Source organism: Dipodomys merriami, unplaced genomic scaffold (assembly GCF_024711535.1).
Source record: "Dipodomys merriami isolate MVZ:Mamm:240054 unplaced genomic scaffold, mDipMer1.0.p SCAF_530, whole genome shotgun sequence".
Taxonomy (NCBI): domain Eukaryota; kingdom Metazoa; phylum Chordata; class Mammalia; order Rodentia; family Heteromyidae; genus Dipodomys; species Dipodomys merriami.
In genome coordinates, this window is record NW_027206103.1 from 301,501 (window position 1) to 311,532 (window position 10,032).

Below are 10,032 nucleotides of genomic sequence, written 5' to 3' on the forward strand. Positions count from 1 at the left end.
GAGTGATTCTACTTTTGATTGAAAACATTCCAGAGAAACTACCATTTGAATTGAGAACCAGCATATGCTACCTTATGAGTGCTGAAATTAGAAATAGAAGTTTTCAAATGTGCCAAACATTTGGTAGCAAAATCCTCCTAGAACACTATATATATATATATATATATATATATATGTATATATATATATACATATATATATATATGTATATATATATATATATATATTCCCCAACTGTTCTATTTTTATTGAGTATATAATTGATGTTTGAGTCAACTCTTAGCTGAGTTAAATTTTATCCAGCCAGAAGAGAAGCCAACTGGTCTCCATGTCTGTCTCAAGATATGATGACCTCTTGTTCTATCCAAATTCTGTTCAGATCTGTGTATCTTGTTCCTTATAGGAAGCCTGATGATTTTAGTTGGTGACCTGTATTTGTCAGAAAAAGTCCACGTAAACTTATTTTTTTTCTTCTTTTCCCTCTGAATGCATAGAGTCTGATAGATCCAAAGTGCATTTTACATGTCTTTTATTGTGTCGCTGACAGAATCAGTCAAGTTGGTGGTTCTCAAACTTCTTCTCTATACCGTCTCACTTGCAAGAGATCTTTGTTCAGTGGGTTTCTGTGATGCGGCATATGCAGTGGCTTTTAACAACTCAATTTTTGCTCTGTGAGCACTACCAATTAGGTATGGGACAAAAGAGCAGATCAAGAATGCCAAGACATTGCAAAGTCATCTGGGGATGCTGTAAATGATATCCCTTCCTCCACAATTTGTGTGATTAAAACAAAAACAAATCCCTACTTATTTTTAAAGATCTGTGCATAGTGCTGATACCTCAGACTACTCAGGAAGCTGAAATTTGAGAATTGAGGTTTGAAGCCAGCTTGGGCAGAAAAATCGCAGAGACACTTACCTCCAGTTAACCAACAGAAAGTTGAGATGTGGCTCAAGTATTAGAGAATGAGTCTTGAGCAAGCTCCAGTACACACACACACACACACACACACACACACACACACACACACACACACACACACACACACACACACACACACACACACACACAAATTGGCTTAAACCTTCAGGTCATTTTAGTTTATTGCTTCATCTTCTTGGGCTTTCTCTGATACCCTCCTTACCCTTGGCCTTCCTTATGGTCATTATGATTGGGTACAGCTCTGTGGCCTAAGGCCCCTAGTGCTTTTTGACATGTTCTTACTTAATATATCTCTTTGCTACATGTTGTGGTTATTTTAATAACATTTCATATCCAAGTGAAATTCATATACCTAACGTTAACCACTTCAAAGTAAGTAATGCAATGACATTTAGTCCATTCACAGTGTGGTGCAACTACTACTCCTACCTAGTTCCAAAATGAAATCCTATACTTGTTTGGTTGTTACTTTTTATTCTCCTCTACTCCTTGTCTCTGGCCACCATCTTCTAATTATATGTGTATTCTTTTGAATAATATCTGGTTCAGTGGGAAGTGTTTAATAAATTTCTTCTGGAATACTGAATGTATTAAAATTTCTACAAGGGGATATCTGTTTTTATTTCAATCATTTTACTCAGCTAAGCCTCCTTGAGCTGTCCACAGAATGCAGAAAGCACATTCTTGGTGCTGGGAACAGAGCAGTGAACCCAGCAGACATGCCTCTGCCTTCACGGAGTTTATAATCTAGCCCAATGCTGGCTAAAAGAAATCTTATGTCATTCACAGATGTAATATAAACATTTTGCTAGTCATGATCATTAGTTATCTAACAGTAGAATCTACCACATAATAATGGTTTAGAATATCCTAAATTTATTTTCTTATATTACCAAATGCATTGGTCTCACTAAAATCAAGGTGTCAGCAGGGCTCATTGTATTCCTTACAGAGCAATGCACACTGAGTGTGGCAGATCCAAAATACATTTTACACAAAAGCACATCTCAAATTGCCTATTGCAAGTACTCAGTTGCCACATTTGGCCCTTCTCTTCCCTATTGGCCCACCCCTATCTTGAGGGCTAGAGAAACACTGAAAAAGTAATTACAAGTCTGATATGTGTCAAGAAGAAAATACAGAGTCCTACAGGGCCATACTCTAGGGACTCAAAGCTCACTGCAAGATGTTGGAAGCTTTCCTAGAGAAAACAGAAGCCAGAGTGACAACTGGCCTGGGTCTTAAAAATAGAGGGAGAGATCATATGCTGCCTGCCCTGACCAGACCAGTGTTTGAAATAGCTCTAGTGCCCATGGCAAAAATTCACAGTAAGGATTTGTACCATCTAAGTAGGAGATGCATTTCTTACACAATGACTCCAGCTGCTGGGAAGGTTCTATTTTCTTCATTCTTTTTTTATTGTCAGCTGTGAGGCTTCAACTCTGGGCCTGGGTACTGTCCCTCAGCTCTTCAGCTCAAGGCTAGTGCTTTACCACTCGAGCCACAGTACCACTTCTGGTTTTCTGAGTGGTTTTTGGAGATGAGAGTCTCATGGACTTTTCTGTCCAGGCTGGCTTCGAACCACGATCTTCAGATCTCAGCCTCTTGAGTAGTTAGGATTACAGGCATGAGCTACCAGCTCCTGGCTATTTTCTCCATTCTTAGCATTTCTTCTTGAGTTTGATTTATAATTGAAAATAATGTTTTTGGGGGGGTCAGGTTGTGGGGCCTGAACTCTGGGCCTGGGCACTGTCCCTCAGCTCTTCAGCTCAAGGCTAGCGCTCTACCACTTGAGCCACAGCACCAGTTCTGGCTTTTTTCTTTTTGCTTATATGGTGCTGAGGAATTGAACCCAGGGCCTCATGCATGCAAGGCAAGCGCTCTACCACTGAGCCACCTTCCCAGCCCGAGAATAATATTTTTTGGTGCATTCATTTCTGTAACCAATTTTCCAGCAACCACAGGATCAGTATTTTTTAAACACATTATCAAGTATGATTATTTAATTTTTAAAAAGATTTGTATATATTATAATTTTTAGCTTTGCATGAATTATGACGTGTTACATTTTTAGATTTGTATATCTGTAGATCAGTGTGTGCATGCATTCTTTTCTCTCCAAGTAGTCACCTTCTAAACACAGTCAAGTTGTAACCCTCATTCCTGCCCAGCTATGTGACTGCCATGGTTTGACTCTACATAGGGAACCTAGGGGAAATTTTCAGATGACAAGGCAGGCATGCTTATTGGGTGAGGAGAACCATGACTGAGAGATGGCTAAATTACTGATGAATCTGTGCTACCCCTCTAATGATCTGAGCCAGTGGGATAGACAGCAGCCTGTTAATCAGTACCATATTAAAGCATCTTGTAATAGAGTCCTTCAGAAAGGATGTTGAGAATTGAGAGGTCAGAGGGAAGATGGGTACATTGTATGAACAGATTAGTGACACTGATTTCAAGTGGTCCGAAGGTGTGGAGGGCAAGCTGCTAATGAGACCTGTGTCCCCAGCCTTTGCCCGGAGTTTAGTTATGTATTTTCCATGTGTTAGGGTCAGTGCACAGAGGGCAAAGAGAGCGGCAGATGTGTAGTTGTATTATATTTACTTAGTTTAACTTCTGATAACTTTACCCCGTCACTCTTCTCTCTAAGCTGTTAGGGCTGCTTCTTTAATTCTTTGGTTTCTTAGAAGGACTCAGAGAGTTAAGGTGTAAGATGGAATCAAAGTTCCTAATACTCTCAAGCTTGTGTGGGCCTAGGCCTCTGTCAGTGGGTCTTCATAGTGCTCTGTTTCCAATGGCATTAAATATTGAAGGGACAGGTGATTCATGCCATACCCAACATGCATACCTTTTCTCTCAGGCCTTACAATGTTCTTACTTTCAGGTGCTTAAATTAAGCCCAATAAACAATGTGGAACAACAGCAAATGACTAAGATACACTCAGGCCTTGTGCTACCTCTGTAGGAAACCTTCCTGTGTCCACACCTGGTGTCTCCTTAACCGGCACCTCTGAATCCATGGACATATCTATGCAAGCGCTCCTGGTGGAAAGAGCCCCTCCTGTGACAAGATGTGTTTGTAGGAAACCCCAGTTTTCCCCTTTACAGATCAATCAAACATAGCAGACAGGTGTTTAAATAGCACCCATTCCCTGTCTGGGAGTAAGGTTGGAAACAAAGTATGGGTTTTAGTCAGCAGTGGGAGTTGTTTTAGAATTTTGAGTGTTCCATCTCTCAGACTTTCCTTTTATCGTAAATTGCAAAGATTAAAAACTTTTAAAACAGGATGCATGATGCACCCATTAAATTGTTTCCATTACTGTCTTCTAAGGATTGATTTTTAACAGAAAACATTAATTTTAGTGGAAATTAATGTATTGTGCATTGAAGGTCAGTTAATGGAGTGGGTATTTTCCCACAAATGCTCAAGCTGGAAGGAGGCTTTCAGTTGTACAATGGCTGACAGTGCTGTACTTTCACTAATTGGATGGGAAGGGCTGTTTGGCGGTTCACTTTCCTAACTGTCATCTTCATAACCTTTCAGCACCCCGGCCTACCTGAAAAGTCCTTCCCCCAGCCTCTTGTTTTTTTCCCATTAGATTGACACATATATTATTACATTTTAAATAGCACTTAGTCTGTCATATGGAGCATTAGCCTTGAAGATTTTCAGTCCTTGTGGTAATTTTCAGGAGGAAAATTGGTTAAATGACAGGAGAAATATGGCAGTTCGCGAGCAAAATTCTTTCTGAGTTTCATTTCCTGTTCTAGTCATCCATATCTCTGTCACTAACCTCATTAGGTCAAGGGCTTCCAGGCATTTTGTACAGAGTTGGCATATGTTTGGTAGACAGTGGCACACATGCTAACATCTCAACAGTGATTTTCCTTCCTGTTTTGGGAAGCAGTCATTTTCAAATGGCTCTGATTTTTAACTTGAAAAATTAATATTGCACAATGAGTTTTGCCCCAGGAAACCTTTAAAGCCAGATACTGAAGTGTGTCTCACATTGCCCATCAATTTAGGAACTCTTCAAACTTCCACCAACAGCTATGAAGGTCAGCAATTGAATTATTTCTCTGACAGGATGGGAAATTTTGGATGGTGTTCTTTAATTTTTTTCCTACAGTTGTCAAGTATCTGAGACAAATCATATGCTGTAGGTTTGACTCTTCAAGGAATGTTTTTTTTTACTAGAATAATTTTTTAAAAAGTGTCTATGTTCATTTGAATATGGACATGAAAGGATACATCTGCAACCCTCTTGTGGACATCCGGGTACCTGGCTTGCAATGCTGGTTCCAGCTCTTATCTGGAATAGTTGAGCACCACTGAACAAATGCTGGTGTGAGGCAGGTCGTTGGAGCAGCAGGACACAAGGACGACAGATTTCTTTATTCTTATAATGACCGCCATTACATTTTATTCATGTGATTTTTGGCAATGACACCCCTTTGAGAAATGTGGATCCACACATGATATGTAGGCTTAAAAACCTCTAGAGGTAAGAATTCAAGCCAACTCCAGAGAATCCATAAAATACCATCTCCTTGGTATAAACAACTCCTGAAATTGAGGTATGGAATAGGAAGGGAGGGATTGGGGCACATTGGTTGTAATATTTTTTTTTTTAGTACCTTCTTGCTTGCAGACACCTAGGAGGATGCTGATTAACATAGGAACAACAGTCCAGTGAAAGGAGAAGTGACTGAAATAAGAAAAATGGACAGCAGGACATTCAATGAGTCCTTGTCACCAATGGTCATTAGCATGCAAGCCTGAAAGTTTTCATGGTTTTTGTGATTACCTTGACCAAGCAGGAGCCTTTGGAACACTAGTTAGCAGTTCATATCACAAAAGTTATTGTTTCTTTCTGATGCCTTATATTTTTAGTACCAATGAGCCTCTTCTTTGTCCCCATGTGCCCCTAAAAATGTGAAGAGTGTCTAAGAATGCATAATTTATATCTGTCCTAGAGGTAACGAGTGACTCAATGATATCTATGAAGGGATGATGATTTTGCATTTCATGCCTTATGCAAGAGCTGATTTTTATGTGAAAACTGCAAGAACTGCCCTCAGGGATAACCAGATAATTATCCATCTAACAGCAGAGATAGATTCCAGGGGGATGATAGCTGAGAGCAGTGGTGGATCAGCTGTGCCCTGGTGAATCACGGTTGCCACAACAGAACACATAGCAACTGATGCCCTGCATAGAACACACTACTTCTCCCTCTGGAGAGTGCCAATGGAGACCTTTGTGTGTCTCACAGGCAGGTGAGCAGAGATTTCCTGTGGAAGAATTCAGAGCAAGGCTGTGAGATATCTGTTTACAACAGCACTTTATGTCCCCAAAGTCTTTCTCTACTTTGGTCCCCAAGGTGCTCACTGATGAATTCTGATGGAAGTTCATTAATCCTTGTATCCTGAGTACTAGGGCTTCTTGGACCACCTTTCATTTTGTTATTCCCAAAGCCTGGAACCTTCCACACCGAAGCCCCATAGTATATGAAATGCTGCATTTGAATTAAGTATTAGTGTTTCCTAGGACAAAGTAGGTAAAATAACTTTTCTACTGTCCTCAGCTTGGTTAAAAGTCACCGTTTTGTTCTCTGAGCTAAACAAGTTTTAGCATTTTCTTAGAAGCATTTTGCCATTGTTCATATTCTTCTCTGGGAAATTATATGTGCAAAGGTACACAGACTTCATAGAGAAAGGGACTTATGTAAGCATAGAAAGTCTGGTAGCATTGGAGAGAATTCTTTCTGATCCTAATTGTTTTTGGTTTCTCTCTGTTTTTCTCTCTCTCTTTCTCTCTCTCTGTGCGTGCGTGTGTGCATGCACATTTGTATTTATATATTGCAATCTTCATTTCCTATCAAAGATTATTTCTAATAAGTCTGTGGTCTCTTAATTTGTCTTCATTTTACAAGAGCTTTCTGCTTACCATACTGCCTACTACCCGCTTCTGTTCTAAATCCTATTTCTTTAGCTTCTGAGATGAGTCTGATTCCTGGCTCCTCCTACTTGTCTGGTACACACATGTGCACAAAGCAAACAAATATTTCAAGATTGCTGGAAGGGATTGTGGAGATTATGTACTTCAACCCCTTCATCTCTCAAAGGAGGAACTGGAGGCTCTATATCTCTTTTTAAAACAATCTTGAAAAGACTGGTTTTAAGCAATAATAATTAAGCACAGATTCTCCCTTGAGTTGAGAAGTAAATACAGGATCATTCAAGTGGAGTTCATAGCTTTATTATCAATGTGGCTGAGTCTGCAAATGTGGCTTGCATCTGTGACCATATGGCTCCTACTGCAGCCCCCTTTGAAGTAAACTGATCCTTCAGTCATAGGCAGAGCTAGACAAGCCACGCCTCCTAGCTATGGCAGCCTGTTCAAGGCATAGCCTAAGACAAGGTCAAGCTGTGTCTCTTAAGAAGTTAAAGGAGAAAGCAGATGAGCTGGACAAGCTCTGCCCCTCCTCCCAGATTAATAAATCAGACAAGTTGTTACTTCTCAAGGTGAAGTGAGTTCTTTTTGTGCAGCTGATGTTCTCTTCCCCTTATGGAAGCATGAAGGAATGGAGTTGCAGGCACTATCACCAACAGGGATTGTGAAGCCTTCTTCCTAATGACTTCTTGTCCTAAATCCTAAATATATGAAATGTGTAGAAAGAGTGGAACCCTTCTTGTGTTGCTCATCAGCTATTTCCTTCCATCACACCTCTTCCTCTGTCTTCTTCTGGGTGTCTCACCTGGGTAGCTGGTAAAGGCTTTGTGCTCAGCTTTGGCCTGAGTGATGAGTTGGGATGAGAGATACACATTTACTCTGACTGATTACTGTCTGTATTTGTATTTTCTCTCCACAGATGTTGATTTCCAGGAGGTCTTGATGTTCCAGAACACCTCTCAGTAGTAGTTGTAAATATCATGTCTGTTTAGTTTTTATCCCATGTGTACATTAGGAAATACAATCTTTATTGGAACTTTTCTTTTTCTTTCTTTTTTTTTCCAGTCATGGGGCTTGAATTCGGGGCCTGGACGCTGTCCCTGGGCTTCTTTTATTAAAGTCTAGTGCTGGCAGGTAGACCAGCAAGGAACCATTGAAAGATCATGGTGTGGTCAGGCTCATTCTCAGAAAGGGAAGGATGGTTATGTTAAGTTCCTCCCTGACCTCTCCCTACCCTTCATTCCCTCCCCTCCCCTGTCCTCCCTTCCTCTCTCCACTCCTCCTCTTTCCTCCACTCCCCTCTTTTTTCTTTCCTTCCTCTCCTCTCTTCTCCTCTCCACATCCTGCCCCTCCCTTCTTTCCTCTCTGTTTTTCACTTTTCTTTTTTCTTTTTGCATTGCAGGTTGCTCTTAATATTCCAAGTAAAAGATTTTAATAAAGGAAGAGCTGCTATCTTTATTTGCCTCTCCATGTGATAATTCCAGTGGTCCCTGACATCTTACAGAAAATCTCTTTTATTTAAACTTGTGGGTTTCAATGAAACAAAAAAAAAAAAAAAAAACCATAGACTATGTGGTATAAAACAGCACTGAGGTTCTAATACAGGGGTACAGAAAGCAGAGACTTACTAGTAAATTGAATAATGAAGGTGATCTGAGTGACTCTGGGGTTTGTCTATCTGCATACCTACCCATCATCCATCTATTCATCATTTGCCTGTCTGCCTGACTTAGGTGGCTTAAACATATCCACATGGTGTGCTTCAAAAGAGAACCTAATGAGAATAGAGCTATGGATGGAAAGGGTGGACCAAATATGTTCCAATGGTGTGACAGAAAAGGCTATTTTAACAGCAGTTGGGGAGGCTGGAGGCAAGAAAGCCCTTTAAAGGCCTATTGAAGCATTTCAGATAGAAGGTAAGTGAGAGGATAAATAAAAGAAGGAATATATTAATTATTAAGAGCATATCGCTACGTTACCCTTTTTTGCCTGGATGTTACCCTTTTTAAAAATTTATCTCAGCTCTATTATATAAAAACATTTATTGAATGGTTTACTAAAACACACATATTTATCGATTACCTGCCCATGCCCTGAGGATTTGACAGGCCTGTATCTATGGTAGCAGAAATCACACATTCATTATACTCTCCTACCATGATCAGCTGCAGAATTCTCAAGTCAAACCTCTGTAGATAGCCAGCACTGATAGATTAAAATTAGCTTTCAAAATGAAATCTGTTTGCCTTCTTCTATCTAGTCTCATCAAATGAATGAGTTTTAAAAACTTAACTGATTATGGGGGAAGAAAATAATAACTATATTAATGGACACAAATTAACATAGGGACCTGAAGTCTGGCAGATCTAGAGAAACCTTCTTTAGTGGAAAGAATGGCCGAGTATAGAACTGGTGTTTGTGTTTCTTAGGATGCATGGTGTCTTCTCTCTGGTGATCTCCACTCTCAACTTGTGACCTAGGTTCACTCTGTGATGCTCCCATGTCATGGGCCTGTCTAAGAAAATGTTTACAGAAGAAACTTGAAATCTGACTTTCTCTCACTTAATGTCTTCTGGGTGCACCTGGACATAGTTGCTTCACTGGCATAGCTAGAAATTGAAGTTGGTTGCTTTTTGTCCTAAGCATCTGTCTCTCTCAACGGGCAGTGTGCTGCACGCCTCAGCTGCTCCACAAGCTGCCATTCCCACCAGGGAAAGTAAAAGTGTGTTTTGGATTAGCCTTTGGAGGCAAAGCATTTTCTGACACCTTTTATCAAAATATTGTAGCTGCAGTTATATACTATCCCCTGCAACTCAAGTTTATAAATAATAGTGCCACTTGTCAAAGAACTGAGAAAAAAAAGTGTTATTCTATCACAAAGAAAGATTCATCACCTAGGGATTTTTCATATTATGTTTTGAAAGTATAATACATCAGCATTTTTATAGCAGGGAAACATTTCCTGTGGTTTTTAGAGACCCAAAGTAAACATTTTTTTTAAATGTCAGAAAGCTTTAAAACCCAAACAGGCTGTACTCTCATTAGAGAGCAGCCTGGCTAGAATTCACAAATTGAAATATCCTACCATAAAGTTTATTGTAAATAAGAAAACGAGAAAAGGCATGTGTGAT

The 10,032-nt window shown here is 39.9% G+C and overlaps 1 protein-coding gene across 10 annotated transcripts in view; it reads left to right on the top strand.

Moving 5' to 3' along the window:
- LOC138811488 (ecto-NOX disulfide-thiol exchanger 1) overlaps positions 1–10,032 on the top strand; it is a 542,054-nt gene that overhangs the window by 183,018 nt on the left and 349,004 nt on the right. The window lies entirely within an intron of this gene.